This window comes from Bombus fervidus, chromosome 10, assembly GCF_041682495.2.
Source record: "Bombus fervidus isolate BK054 chromosome 10, iyBomFerv1, whole genome shotgun sequence".
Taxonomy (NCBI): Eukaryota; Metazoa; Arthropoda; class Insecta; order Hymenoptera; family Apidae; genus Bombus; species Bombus fervidus.
Genome location: NC_091526.1, coordinates 12914847 through 12927556, shown reverse-complemented (window position 1 = coordinate 12927556; position 12710 = coordinate 12914847). Strand labels below are relative to the sequence as shown.

The window sequence follows — 12710 nt, the reverse complement described above, 5'->3', positions numbered from 1 at the left end:
GCTGTAAGGCGAATTACGTAATTCCCATCTCGTACGATCAGCGATATTATCGAACGGTTATGCCTGTCAAACAGAAGCGTGTATTCACGCTGCAGCGTTAATACGAGCTGGTCGATGTTCTTGCTGGCGACTCGATGAATCAGAGTGAATTACTTCCATCGAGAAAACCTGGCATCCTGCAGAGATCGTCAGTGGCACAGCCCGACGATCGACAGGCCATGGATGAAACGGCTTCCACTTTCAGCTTCCCCTCCGGGATACTTTTCATCCGTTATCCACGCGTGTATGTACTCGTCGATGCTTTCAACGACGCATATCGAGGCGATTTGTTCGCGATATTCTGTAAGAAGTACCGCAATCTGTCCGGTCGACAGGCGTTCGACGTTTTTCGTTTCGTTCGGTGCTCGCCAGGCGATCATTATCAATCATCGTTCGCGTAGAACTTGCGGGATATTGAAATGAAATGGGTTTCGATGTTGCGTGTATTGCCAGGTAATTCTAGCTCTGGATTGGTAATTCGAGGAGATCGTTATCGATGATTTTATAGGGGGTGTTGTCCTAGCGACATGTTGGATCGGTGTTTTTGTCCAAGTACCGTCGACGAAAGGGAAATCAACGAGCTATACCGGCTAAAGAAATTAGCCGAACAATTGGAAAGCTCAGGAAATAGAAGAACGAAGATATTTAACAGACTCTGAAAATGTACACAGAAAATGTACATTAATATAAATAATAAATTTAGACTAGATAAACATTCTAGAAATGTTTTATCGGAAATTGATCTCGAAGGAATATCGACGAGTTGAATTGAAAGATCTCCAAACAAGGAGGGGTAATACGCGTATTTTTCAACCTCCAACTACGGAAGAAACTTGTAATTTTAGAATTTAAGCAATTAATAAAGAAATTAAAGGAGAATACCGAAAGAGGGATCGATGGGAGCTTAAATCGTACAATTTTCGGTTAATTAACGAGCCCGACGACGGCCGTAGGGTTGATCCTTGTCTTTCGGCACACATCAAACTCGCAGGTAGACGTCACCGATACGTGACGCGAATAATTCTTTGTCCGACCATATCGTTTTAGCGCCATAGTCGACGTGTCGAAGCATTCGGCAGGATTACACATGAACCTCACGTATTCAGCTCCGGTCGTAAAAGGAGACAGACCGGAGCTTCTACTCGGTCACACTATTAATTAACAAAAACTTGTATCTCTATATAAATACCGTTCCCGAAATTCTTGGCGTGGTAACTTTATACTGGCCCCTTGGAACTTGTCGAGCCCGATTCGTTGCGTCGCTGAGAGAAAAATTATTGTCGTCAATCTGGAAATTCATGATAGTAATCTTCCATGATAGGAGGGAATAAAATAGCATAGAATTTTAACGAATCGATGAATTTTAATTTAGTTTTTATCAGATGCGATTGAATTTCACGTAGCAGTCCGTCGTTGGTCATATTATATTCTTTCATAAATAAACTGCTCTCGCGTTTTCATCTACCGTTTCACTGTCGTTGCATGGTTTTTTCTAACTATCCAATTCAGAGATGCTTCTTCGTTCTTTTCTTCTGCTCCGTACTTCTGATCTCTTTCACGATCCGCCGACATTTCAAAGATACAGCTTCTTGATTGCTGCCAGATGTTTCGCGCTTCTGACCTTTCTCTCTTTTCTCCTTTCTCCAAATAAGAGGATCGTGTCTTTTTTTTCCCTTGGCCAGACAAATCTTCGTTCGATCATGCTACACCGATGAAATAAACGACTCGCGTACGTAAGAAGCGAACTATTAGAGAAAAATAGAATTTCTGTTCTCAGGATAACTACGTGCAATCGCGAATGAAACCTTTTCGTAAGAATTCGTTCAAATTATTTCATTAGACCGTCAAACGTTAAAAGTTCTTCAAATTGAAGGAGTGTACGTCGTAAACGCAATCACAGAATCTAACTTCAACGGCTGTAAGAAAAGAAAAACTCTCGTATTTCATAGCCGCCATCAAAACTGACCCAGAAATCACCCGCGTCCTGCTCAAAGAAATCTCGCGCACAATTTAAAGCACATAAATTACCAGTGCAATAACAAGCTCGACAACAAGTCTGAAAAACAACCGATCTTTATTAATACGTTACCGGGCAAAACCTCAGTACGAATGGTATTCAAAGTTGGGATTCCAGGAAGGTGGAAGAAAAACTACTCGTCATTAGAATTCCATAGAAACGATGCTTTAGTCGAAACTCTCTCGAAGCAAAGAAAGATGAATATTAATATAAATCTCCTCTAGTCGTTTTACCAGTGCATGCTCTTTCAACGACATATTTCATCACATTTTCACCTGTTTCTCGTCTTATTCTTTGAGGCTGCTCGCGAACGTTGTTCTTTAACTGCTCGATCGTGGTCGATTTGTTCGCATATTCTTTAAGTAACGTCAAAAGAAAAAGGCGTCAAACGATTCGTAATAGAATCGTACGATCCACGTCACACGACCGCTAACTAATGATCGATATATGACGGTAATAAAAAAAGGTGTGGCTTCTTCCATGACACCCTGTATATGAAATTCTCTATATCAATCGAGTGGAATAGCGGCACGCTTCACCTACTTTCCTCGCGGGGCAGCAGCTTGCGAATCTCGAAAAACGAACGAGACGAAAGCGGCGGAGACAATGAGAGCCGAGCAAAAAACCGAAGGCGGAGGAAAGAAAGCCCGAAGAAGGCAAAAACCGTGCACGTACACGGCCCGCCAGGGACCGAGGGAACAATCGGCAACAATAAAATACGACGAAGCCGTCGCGATAAAGCCACGTCGCGTCGTCTCGCGAGTGCTCGCGGAGAATCCGCTGGCAAAAACGCATCGATTAAAAGACGAAGAGGACGCTGTCCACTCGAAACCCACCACCGACCCCGACGACCCACCTTGAGAGCAGAATCTTGTACCGAAATTCGTGTTCCCTCGCCGGTTTAATGGAAGTTTCTCTGGAATAGCGTGTGGTTGAATTTAGTGGTGGCTCGTTTCGAAAGATAGAAATTAGGTTTTCTCATTTTGGGTAGTTTTAGATTTACGATAGTTGGTAAGTTTCGGGTGTTGTTACTGTTCGTCTGATCTTTTTACGAAAGTTACCACTCTGTCAAGATATCGACCAACCACCGTTCGCTCTTTCCCACGCAAACTCTCGAAGGTGGAGCCGAGTTAGCCAAAGTTCTTACCTACTTTCTCTTCCTTAAAAAGAACGTTTTTTTCTTTTTATTTGCGTTTATTTTACAATCAATTCTCCTTAGAGAATTTTAAGTAAATTTATCTGACGTGGTACTATGACATGATTAATAGGTGTTTATAGTATGTTCGATTCCATTTGAATCTAGTGCTTAGGTCTAAGGTGTAATGTCTTTTTAGCCCGCGGATCTGTTCCGACGTATCGAGTAGTTGAGTAATTAGAGGGTTTTTGTGGTTGTTAACTCTTTTGCTGAATTAGGATAATTCTTCTTTGACTGTGGGTACCTTGAGGTCGTGATGTATCGTCTCGTTGGTGACCTCCCAAGGTGCATCTATTAAAGATCTTAAGGTTTTCGATTGGAATCGTTGAAGATTAAAAAGAACGTAACATCGAAACGAAAACACAGATCGATAACCATCGTAGATACACGAATCTGCATAGATATCTGCCGATCTATCGATTTTCCATCGCTGGACGATCCATGTCGAGCGTATAATCTCGTAGGAAAAATTTGCGTATCCTTTCCCTTTGACCTTCTGGCCGTACACGGTACACCGTTCGAGAAGAACGTCCTTTTTGGGGATTAGAACGATACTCTGGTCCCTGGAACAGTGGTCGGGATCGATGGGACCAAGGGAGATCGAACGTTTGTCGGCTGGCAGAATGGAAATACCATTGTCAGAGAGAATGGACGGGACAATGTTTGAGAAATTCCCATGGCCTCGTGAGAGATACTGTGAGAAGCGGTTGATCATTCTGTCTCTGGATCTTCGAGAGGGTGTGTGGACGTTGTTCCTCTTCTTCTTCTTCTTTTCCTTCGGTTTTGTCTCGTGGTAGGTACGTGTTGCTTGCCGATTGCTGCGATCGTCCGTTCCTTTTCTTGTTGGAATTTCGTTGCGGTTTCGCTTGGAATCATATGGCTGTGCGGTTGCGCCGGAATTAAGTGGATGTTGGTGACGATTTATGATGAACGCTTCGATGGAGGCACTGTTGCAAGCGTTTCTGTGCCTGGTTAGAAACGTATATGGGCTTTTTTTCTGAGAAATACGTTGCTCGAAGATATATCAAGTTCGCGTTTCCTAGAGAGCAATATCGTAGAGAAATTATCGGTACGTAGATTAGAAAATCTGTATGAATAGGTTTCAATGGAGCGCAGATACCGTCATTTCAATCCGTACACGCAGCCTTCCTTTTTCTCGCAAGTTTGCACGCAGAAGGAAGAGCCGAAGTAGAATAACGCAAGAAACGGAGACAATGCACATTCCGGGCGTATGTTTTGCCGACGGGACAAATTGCTATGTCCGTTAAACGATCGTTCTTTTTTTTTTTTTTTTGCCGTAAGGACCTGCTTTTGGTACCTTTAAGATCGTTTTCACGAATCAACTTCCTGACCAATTCTAATTGCAATTAGTAGCCGTTCGACAAAAGCGCGCGAGTGGAACGATCGCATCGATCTCGTGTCCGATTCTTTCCTCCGAAGAAGAAAAGGAAAATAAAAAGAAGACACGATGGAGGAGACTTCTTTGCCAACATTTACGCGTTTAATTAGTCCGAATTACCGTACTCCGCATCGGCCGACAAATTTAATCTCAAGCTTAACAACTCCACCTAATAAGAATCCAACCCATACAAGCTCGAGACGCCCCTCGTCCACGTTTCACGCCATTAAAACACCTTCTCCGTTAAAAGAACCAAAAGGAAAGCAAAACGAGCTCCTGTAGGTACAAGCAGCGTCGCTTTGTCCCGGATATTGGCCAGCGGCTCTTACAAGCATGCCCATAATGTAACTCGTTGCTCAGCCATCAAACGTAACACGCCGCTGCCAGACGGGCTACGATAACTCACACCTTTCTTCTCGCGAATCTGAAATATCGCGGCCGGTATTCGCGACATCGAAACGCATTCGCAGAATCTTCCAACTTGCTCCGAGGCAGAGTCGCAGGCGGCCTTGTTCGTTCGTTCGTCCGTTCGACGAATCTTCGCTTTTCTACCGCGTTGGGACGCGAATTCTGAGTTAGCCAGCCCCGTTGACCGTGTACGCGCGATGTATAAATAAGGCAGTGACTCATTGTCAGCCGCGAGGTGAGTCAACGACGAAACCAAAGCGAACCAAAGTCTTCCGTGCGTGCACCTCCGCTGTCTTGTCCGCTTCCTCTGGCAGCCACCGCGCGTAAATATCCGTCCGTGGCTCGTCGCTCTGTTATCCTGTCACGGGACAGAGCTCCTGGTTCCAAGGAGGACTCAGGTGAAAAATATGGCCGTGCAACGCAGGGACAAATTTAGCGGGGATATTTCATTCGTGCGGCTGCCTCTTACCTTCTTTGTGTTCTTATTTTCGAGGCTTTTTGCGCAGGGATGTTTTACTTATTTTATAACTCGGCTGGTTTGCGTGATCAGGCTAACTTTCTAGAATTTATACTGTTCAACTAGAATAATTTTCATTCCTTACCTACTGATAATAATAGTCTAAAAAGAATTGCTATTTTATTTGAAGCAGAGAACGCGGGAAGACGGTGTTTTCCCTTTAAAAGCCAAGAACTCGCGCAAATAACGATCTTTGTCGATTCGTTAACGGATGGAAATAAGCCGACCGGGCCTTTCGGTATTAAAATCGAGCAGAGATTTCTTCGTCATTTTCATCGAGTCTCCGTAATCCGCGCGATACTGCCGCGTTTCTTCGCTCGACTCCAAGCGCACCGGAGAGAATTACGCGTTAAATCGTGCGTTATCCTGCGGTATGACAAATCGGATTAAGATCCAACGCGTACGGTGGGCTCATTTGGAGCTGTAATTTGCCATGAAATCGCCGCGTTACGCCTTCCAGGGGACTGCTCGTTGGATTAATATATCGAAGGGAGGGTGTCGTTTTTAGCCCACAGTCTCGTCCACTTACTAAACGGGGAAAATATTGTCGTTCTTTTTTTAGAAGTAGTCGGTCAAGGTTCGTTTCGTTCGGCTTTGTACGCGGCAAAATGATTATAAGCGAAAAGAATTATTTTATCGCTGTTAGATAATTTCGTGGCTATAATCTGAACGATTTGTTATTAGTGGAAATTTGTTGAAAAGGAGAATAATGCTTCGATGTATTATGTAGTTATCGGAGAAAGGAATTTCGTGAATATACATATATATATTTTTTTTTTATTATTTAATTTGTACTTTACAATTTGTCCAGTTGGACATTTGGTAAATTTGTTGAATACATGGACTTGAAAACGACGAAACCATGTTTTATTCCATAGAGAACGAAGTAATCGGACGATTATAGATTTACTGTACCAATCGTTAATTACTTTGTGTCAAGCGTGTTTTGCGCGAGACGTACGTGCAAAAGATAGAGACGCCGGCTCTTATCGTTCAATTAGTAACGATAATTATTAACATCACCGATAATATACATCACGGAAAATGAAACACGCAAGACAGTTGCGAAACGTTTCTTGTCGCGATGTAAAATGCGTGTACACAGTTCTATATAGATCAAGATTTTTCCATAACGCATTGTAATTTAGCGTTACCAACATACGATATTTTTTTCGGGTTGGCAAACGATTAATTAACATTTGGCAAATTCCACTCGACAAAGATACGTACATCTGCCTAATTCAAAATTTCATTTCGTTTCGTTTTCGACACGTTTAGTCCACGTTGTATTCATATGCAATGCTCGAACATCGTGCAAAAATGAGGTTGTACAGGTTCCCCGAAAAACATGGTCTGTTCCACGGAAGCCATTCCTGTATCGACTACTCGAAAATACGAGCGATCTATCCTCGTTGGTTAGGTCTGGGCGCAGCCGACCCGAGATGACCTCATTCACGGCTCAAAAATAACTTACCGCCCGCCTGGTCGTTTCCTCGTCGACGATACGTCCAGTCAGTTAGCTTTTTTTTGAAAAAATTTATTGACTATCAGGAAAAAAAGGAGAACGAAAGGAAGAGAAAGAGGAAAAGGGAAAAAGCTGAAACAAAAAAGAACGAAGAAACGGGGGACGTTAGAAAGCGGTAACGTGTAAACGAATTCATATTTTGCACGCAATATCACTATTATTCCCATGTTATATATTTAAATAATAATAATAATATGGTTATTTTTCGTAGAACGACAATCAGCGTGCTTCTTCGTCGAAGTATTAATTTTATTAAAAGTAATAAATTTTCGATTAACGAATTTTCCAAAAAAAAAAAAAAAAAGAAAAAAAAAGAAAGGAAAGTAATAACGTGATTCTTTTTCAAGTGGTGAATTGTACGAGACAGGTAGCGATTTCAAACGCTCGGTAGACAGTGTATATTTGCAAGCTCGATGAACTTTACAGTTAGCATTAGCGTGTTCCTTTTAGCCGGTTTACAGTGGAAACGCATTAAGAATTGCAGATAATATCGCAGCCGAGAAAATAGTGGCACATTGTTTTAGTTTGTAGAGGCGTGGAAGATACGGTGGCACCGGCATTGCAGCGGTATTTGTCAACTATCGGCCTCGGGAATTTCCAGCGTGCACACGTGCGTTACACGTTTCGTACAATAAAGGTCAAACGCTAAAAGAGTTTACGGTAGGCCGGCCGGTCTGTCGTTGGCCTGCAACGAATCAGTCGCCTCGTAAACTTTGACGTAAGAAGACCTCGGCATTTATTGTACTTTACGCGCGAATCCTCGAGTTTCGCTGAAAAACGATCGGCAATGATCTAATTTCCAATGATGCGACACGAATGCTACGAACGATGTAGGTCAACGATAAGAATAGTTATCGAACGGAGAGAACAAAAAATTGAGTGAAATTTCAATTAAAGATAACGATTCGTTAAAAGAGAGAGAGAAAAGAAAGTTTGTAACCTATTTATCGATAGAAAAGTCGCCAGCTTCCCGCTTTCGAAAGAGTAATCTCGAACTTACTGCAGGAAGTGGACGTGGCTCACGATAATGAGAGAAATAATAGAACTCCTGTTGGCTGTTAGGATATTTCACGTTCCTTTAGATAAGTCCGTTTGACTGCTCCGATTGCTTTACGCTTGAAAAGATAAGTATTATCGTCTCGTGAGAGAAATACGATTGCAATGATTCGTGAGCGAGATATTTCCGAGTTCTTAAAGGAAAGAGAATTCAACATTTTCGATCTATTTTGATGGAACACCATGATTTATCGGTTCCTCCAAAAAACTTGTAAATTCGAAACGTTTGATAATACAAGTTTAGTTTCCCTTTATCTTCTACTACTTTTATCTTTCGTCTTTCGTTGTTCCAAGAAACGTGGCATACACGGATATTTTCATGGAGCTTCCCCGCGTTGTAGGCGAACGTACAAGCAAGCAGATTCGATGATAGAATAATTCCACGAATGAAAATAATTGCGACAAGAATAGGGCGAACTTTAGAAAAAAATCAAATTGTATAATATTTTATAATCGCAGAGTATCTATCGTGTAGGTACGCCCTTCATCTTCTCTCGATATTCATTTATTCGCTCTTTCTCTTTTCAAACTTTCCGATCATCCCAATTATCGCATCATTCACCGATTATTACACAGTCGTTTCGAATAATCGAAAAGTTGAACGACGTTGAAAAGAAAAAAGGAAAGAAAAAGAAAGGGTGTATCGTTCTCGTGCGATAGGAGCGCGTTGAAAGGCCACGAAGTGGTCGACTGAAGACATTAAAGGAACCATGCCATCAGCGAAGCCTTAAGCTCTTTCTCTCTCGAGTGGTCCTTTTAATGAAGAGTGAACGCAGATACAGCGAAGGTGCAATCACTGGTGAAGAATGTTGAAGTAATTACTTCAAGAAAAACTCTACATCTTTACTTTTGTATATCCGTGACCTGGAGACCGCTGTTACCCAGAGAATAGAATTTAGTGAAACAAAAAAAAAAAAAAAATATTCAAGATAAGGAGAGATCCATATTATCATGCCCTTGAATATAAGTTATGTTTTGGATTACAAGGTCTAGAAAAAAAGGAGCTATTAGTAGATTTCTATTGCTGTTTCTTGTAGACTTTAACTAGAGCTGCAAGGTGAACTTCTTTGGTAATGTCCTTTGCTGTAAATATATGAACCTCAATATCGCTTTTTTCGTATTGCAACACTATAAAACAATAGAATTTAGTGGAAAAAAATATTCTAGATAAGGAGAGATCCATATTATCATGCCCTTGAATATAAGTTATGTTTTGGATTACAAGGTCTAGAACAAAAGGAGCTATTAGTAGATTTCTATTGCTGTTTCTTGTAGACTTTAACTAGAGCTGCGAGGTGAACTTCTTTGGTAATGTCCTTTGCTGTAAATATATGAACCTCCCTATCGCTTCTTTTGTATTGCAACACTATAAAACTATAGAATTTAGTGGGAAAAAAATATTCTAGATAAGGAGAGATCCATATTATCGCGCCCTTGAATATAAATTATGTTTTGGATTACAAGGTCTAGAAAAAAAGGAGCTATTAGTAGATTTCTATTGCTGTTTCTTGTAGACTTTAACTAGAGCTGCAAGGTGAACTTCTTTGGTAATGTCCTTTGCTGTAAATATATGAACCTCCCTATCGCTTCTTTCGTATTGCAACACTATAAAACAATAGAATTTAGTGAGAAAAAAATATTCTAGATAAGGAGAGATCCATATTATCGTGCCCTTGAATATAAGTTATGTTTTGGATTACAAGGTCTAGAACAAAAGGAGCTATTAGTAGATTTCTATTGCTGTTTCTTGTAGACTTTAACTAGAGCTACAAGGATAACTTTTTTGCTATTGTCCTTTGTAACACTATAAATGCGTAACACTATAAAAAAGGTCAGCGTACATTATACTGGTACCTTTATTTATTTCAATATATTTTTCTATTAGAAATTCATCCACTCGTTCTTCTATCAGTCAACCTAAACAAAGAATACAACCACCGTTCGAATTATCATTCTCTTCCTTTCTCTCGTTTCATCCTCTTTCCTTTTTATTCTGTTCTTTTCTCTCCTTATAATTAGAGATGCGCGAGTTTTCGTTGCCCGAACATGCTGTTATTCCGTTACTTACGGTCGTGAAAACGCTCTGAAAACGTGTCATTATTCCAGTTTAAACTCTTCCGGGCTCTGCAACGACGAGTAAATTGCATCGCTGCATGCCGCTCGCGAAATTCACGTCTTTCCGCCTTCAAATTCGTGCAAGATAAGCGAACGAGGTTGAAATTACACAGTGGTGGATGATTAGCGTCGCGTGAGGCAACCGAGCAACACCGTGCGTCCTTGAACGATGATTTGGTGGCTGCGCTTAGAGCAAAGACGTCGTTAGGCAAGGGAACTGTTGGTTTTCGTATATGCGAGGATTTGAATGATTTACGATATAATCTTTAGGAAGTTGGGAAGTTAGACGATTCTACAACTTCCAGAAAATCTGACAAATTTTTAGCCTAAAGATTTTGAGTACTATCTCTCGTCTCTACTGCATGGTACAATTAAAAATAACATTATCCTCATCGAAGTCCAAGGTTGTTAACCATTCAGTCTGTCTACAGAGGGTTCAATAGAATAAATTAAACACGAAAAAGTTAATTTTGAAAGTATAATTTGTTTGAAAAAAGGAACGTATCGTGTCTCGAGAACGAGTTACAGTTGCCGCAAAGATTTCGATCTCGAAAAACTGTCCGTCCGCAACTTTTTCACTGCCTGTTGGTCATCGCAACATTGTAACACATACGTAATCCGGACAAAAGGAAGAGAGAACGTGTCGAAACGTTTCTCCTCATCTGCTTTTTCAACGTGCACGCGTCGATCAGCTGTCGATTCCTTAATACGTATCTCGATCAAGATACATCCGAACCCGATTGTCAAACGTATAAGATCGATTTACTCGTAGAGGCTCGATCACGATCGATCCGCGAGACCAGCTGTAACCGTGATAATCCCAGGCTTGCCTCTTCGTCTGCTCCACCTTCGACTCTCCCTCCTTTTCTACCACTCGACGAGATGCATTCAAAGGGCTCACCGAGGACTGCCTTTATTCGGAACGCGTCCGATGACCAAACCCATTCTTGTATTTCGACGCGGCTGTCCGCTTCTATTATACCTCTTGATTCCACCGTATTTTTTAACCGCCTCTTTTTCGTTTGTTCTAACAGCTGTTTCGTTGCTCGAGTCATTTCTTTTTCCCTCTGAAAGGAGTTAGCTCGGACGTAGTTTTCGAGAGGTAGGAAGTAGGAAGTGGTTGAGAGTTGCTCGCGAATTCGATATTACTCGACGCAGTTGGAAATTAATTTCTAAATTTGTAACTTAGTTTGGTATTTGATAGAAGCAGAAGACGATGGAAAATTTTTCGGGAACTTTGTGTCGGTAGATTTTTTTCTATTTGGAAGAATTTTACGATCAATTCTCATTGAGAATTACAAGTAAATTATTCTGGCGTGGTACTATAACGCGAATAATAAGCGTTTATCGTATGTTTGATTCAGATTCATTAGATGGATTAAAAAATAATGTTCTGGATTAACGACAGCAGTTACGCTTCGATGGTCGAAACGCGTTCCAATAAAATTGCGAAAAATCAATTCAGCTATTTTTACTGCTCGAAGCAGTACAAAAATGACTCATCTTTTACGTTGCAAACGCGCTTGCTACATAAGTGTATATTTTTGTATTTAAAAAGGGTCGTACGCGCGATCTGAGCCGGTGATCCTTAGGCGATTGAGCTAAACTGGCGCAATGGATAAATTGCGGTACACATCGACGCAGGCTCTTCTTTTTTCACGTTCCTCGTTCCTGTCGGCTGTTCCCTGCCTCTCGATCGGCCAAAGAACACAACTGGTCGTTACGTTCAATTAAGTCACGACTCGGCGACACTTCGTTCTACCCTGGTACGCTTTTCTGCATCGAACCGTTCGATTTCGATCCCCGCGATCACGCGTCAGGCGTAGTCGTCGGTATTCTCGACGCAACACCAATAAATCGATTCCAGCGGGCGTACGGTCGATCGCTTGTCGATACGATCGCAGCCGAGGATGTTAGAATCGGTTTGTCCATGGAAATTTGTCGATTCGCTTTGCGACGAAAGAAACGCGTTGTTCGCTGGTTTCCCGAGTTGTTCGCGGAAATATTTCTTTCGCAGTCTATCAAAGTATGAAACAAAAAATTGTCCAGTCCGTACAAAAACGCGTTTGTAATTTCATTACGAACAAAGGTCGTCGAGATTTGGAAAGCTCGTCCACCTAAATCAGATTTTTGATCATCGGGAGATATCTCCTGTACGGCAAGTACAGCAAGTTCTACTTGAAACATTTCTTTGCATAACGAATAAGTTTAGAAGATAACTGCGTGTGTCGCTTCAAATGGGTCACCGTATATAAAACTTAGCTCATCCAACTCGATACTAAACGCGGATTAACATTCATTTCCACTTCCTAAATCGCTTGAATCGTCTTAAACCGTTCAGCCTTTCACTCTGGATGTCTCAATCCCTGATGATCTGCTTTAATCTTCGATGAACGCTGGATGATCGTCCGATTCAGAGAGCCAGCGATACGACGTAAC

At 41.5% G+C, this 12710-nt stretch overlaps 1 protein-coding gene across 2 annotated transcripts in view; it reads left to right on the top strand.

Annotated features, from left to right (window-relative positions):
* Positions 1 to 12710, top strand: part of If (integrin subunit alpha inflated) — a 78350-nt gene that overhangs the window by 29276 nt on the left and 36364 nt on the right. The window lies entirely within an intron of this gene.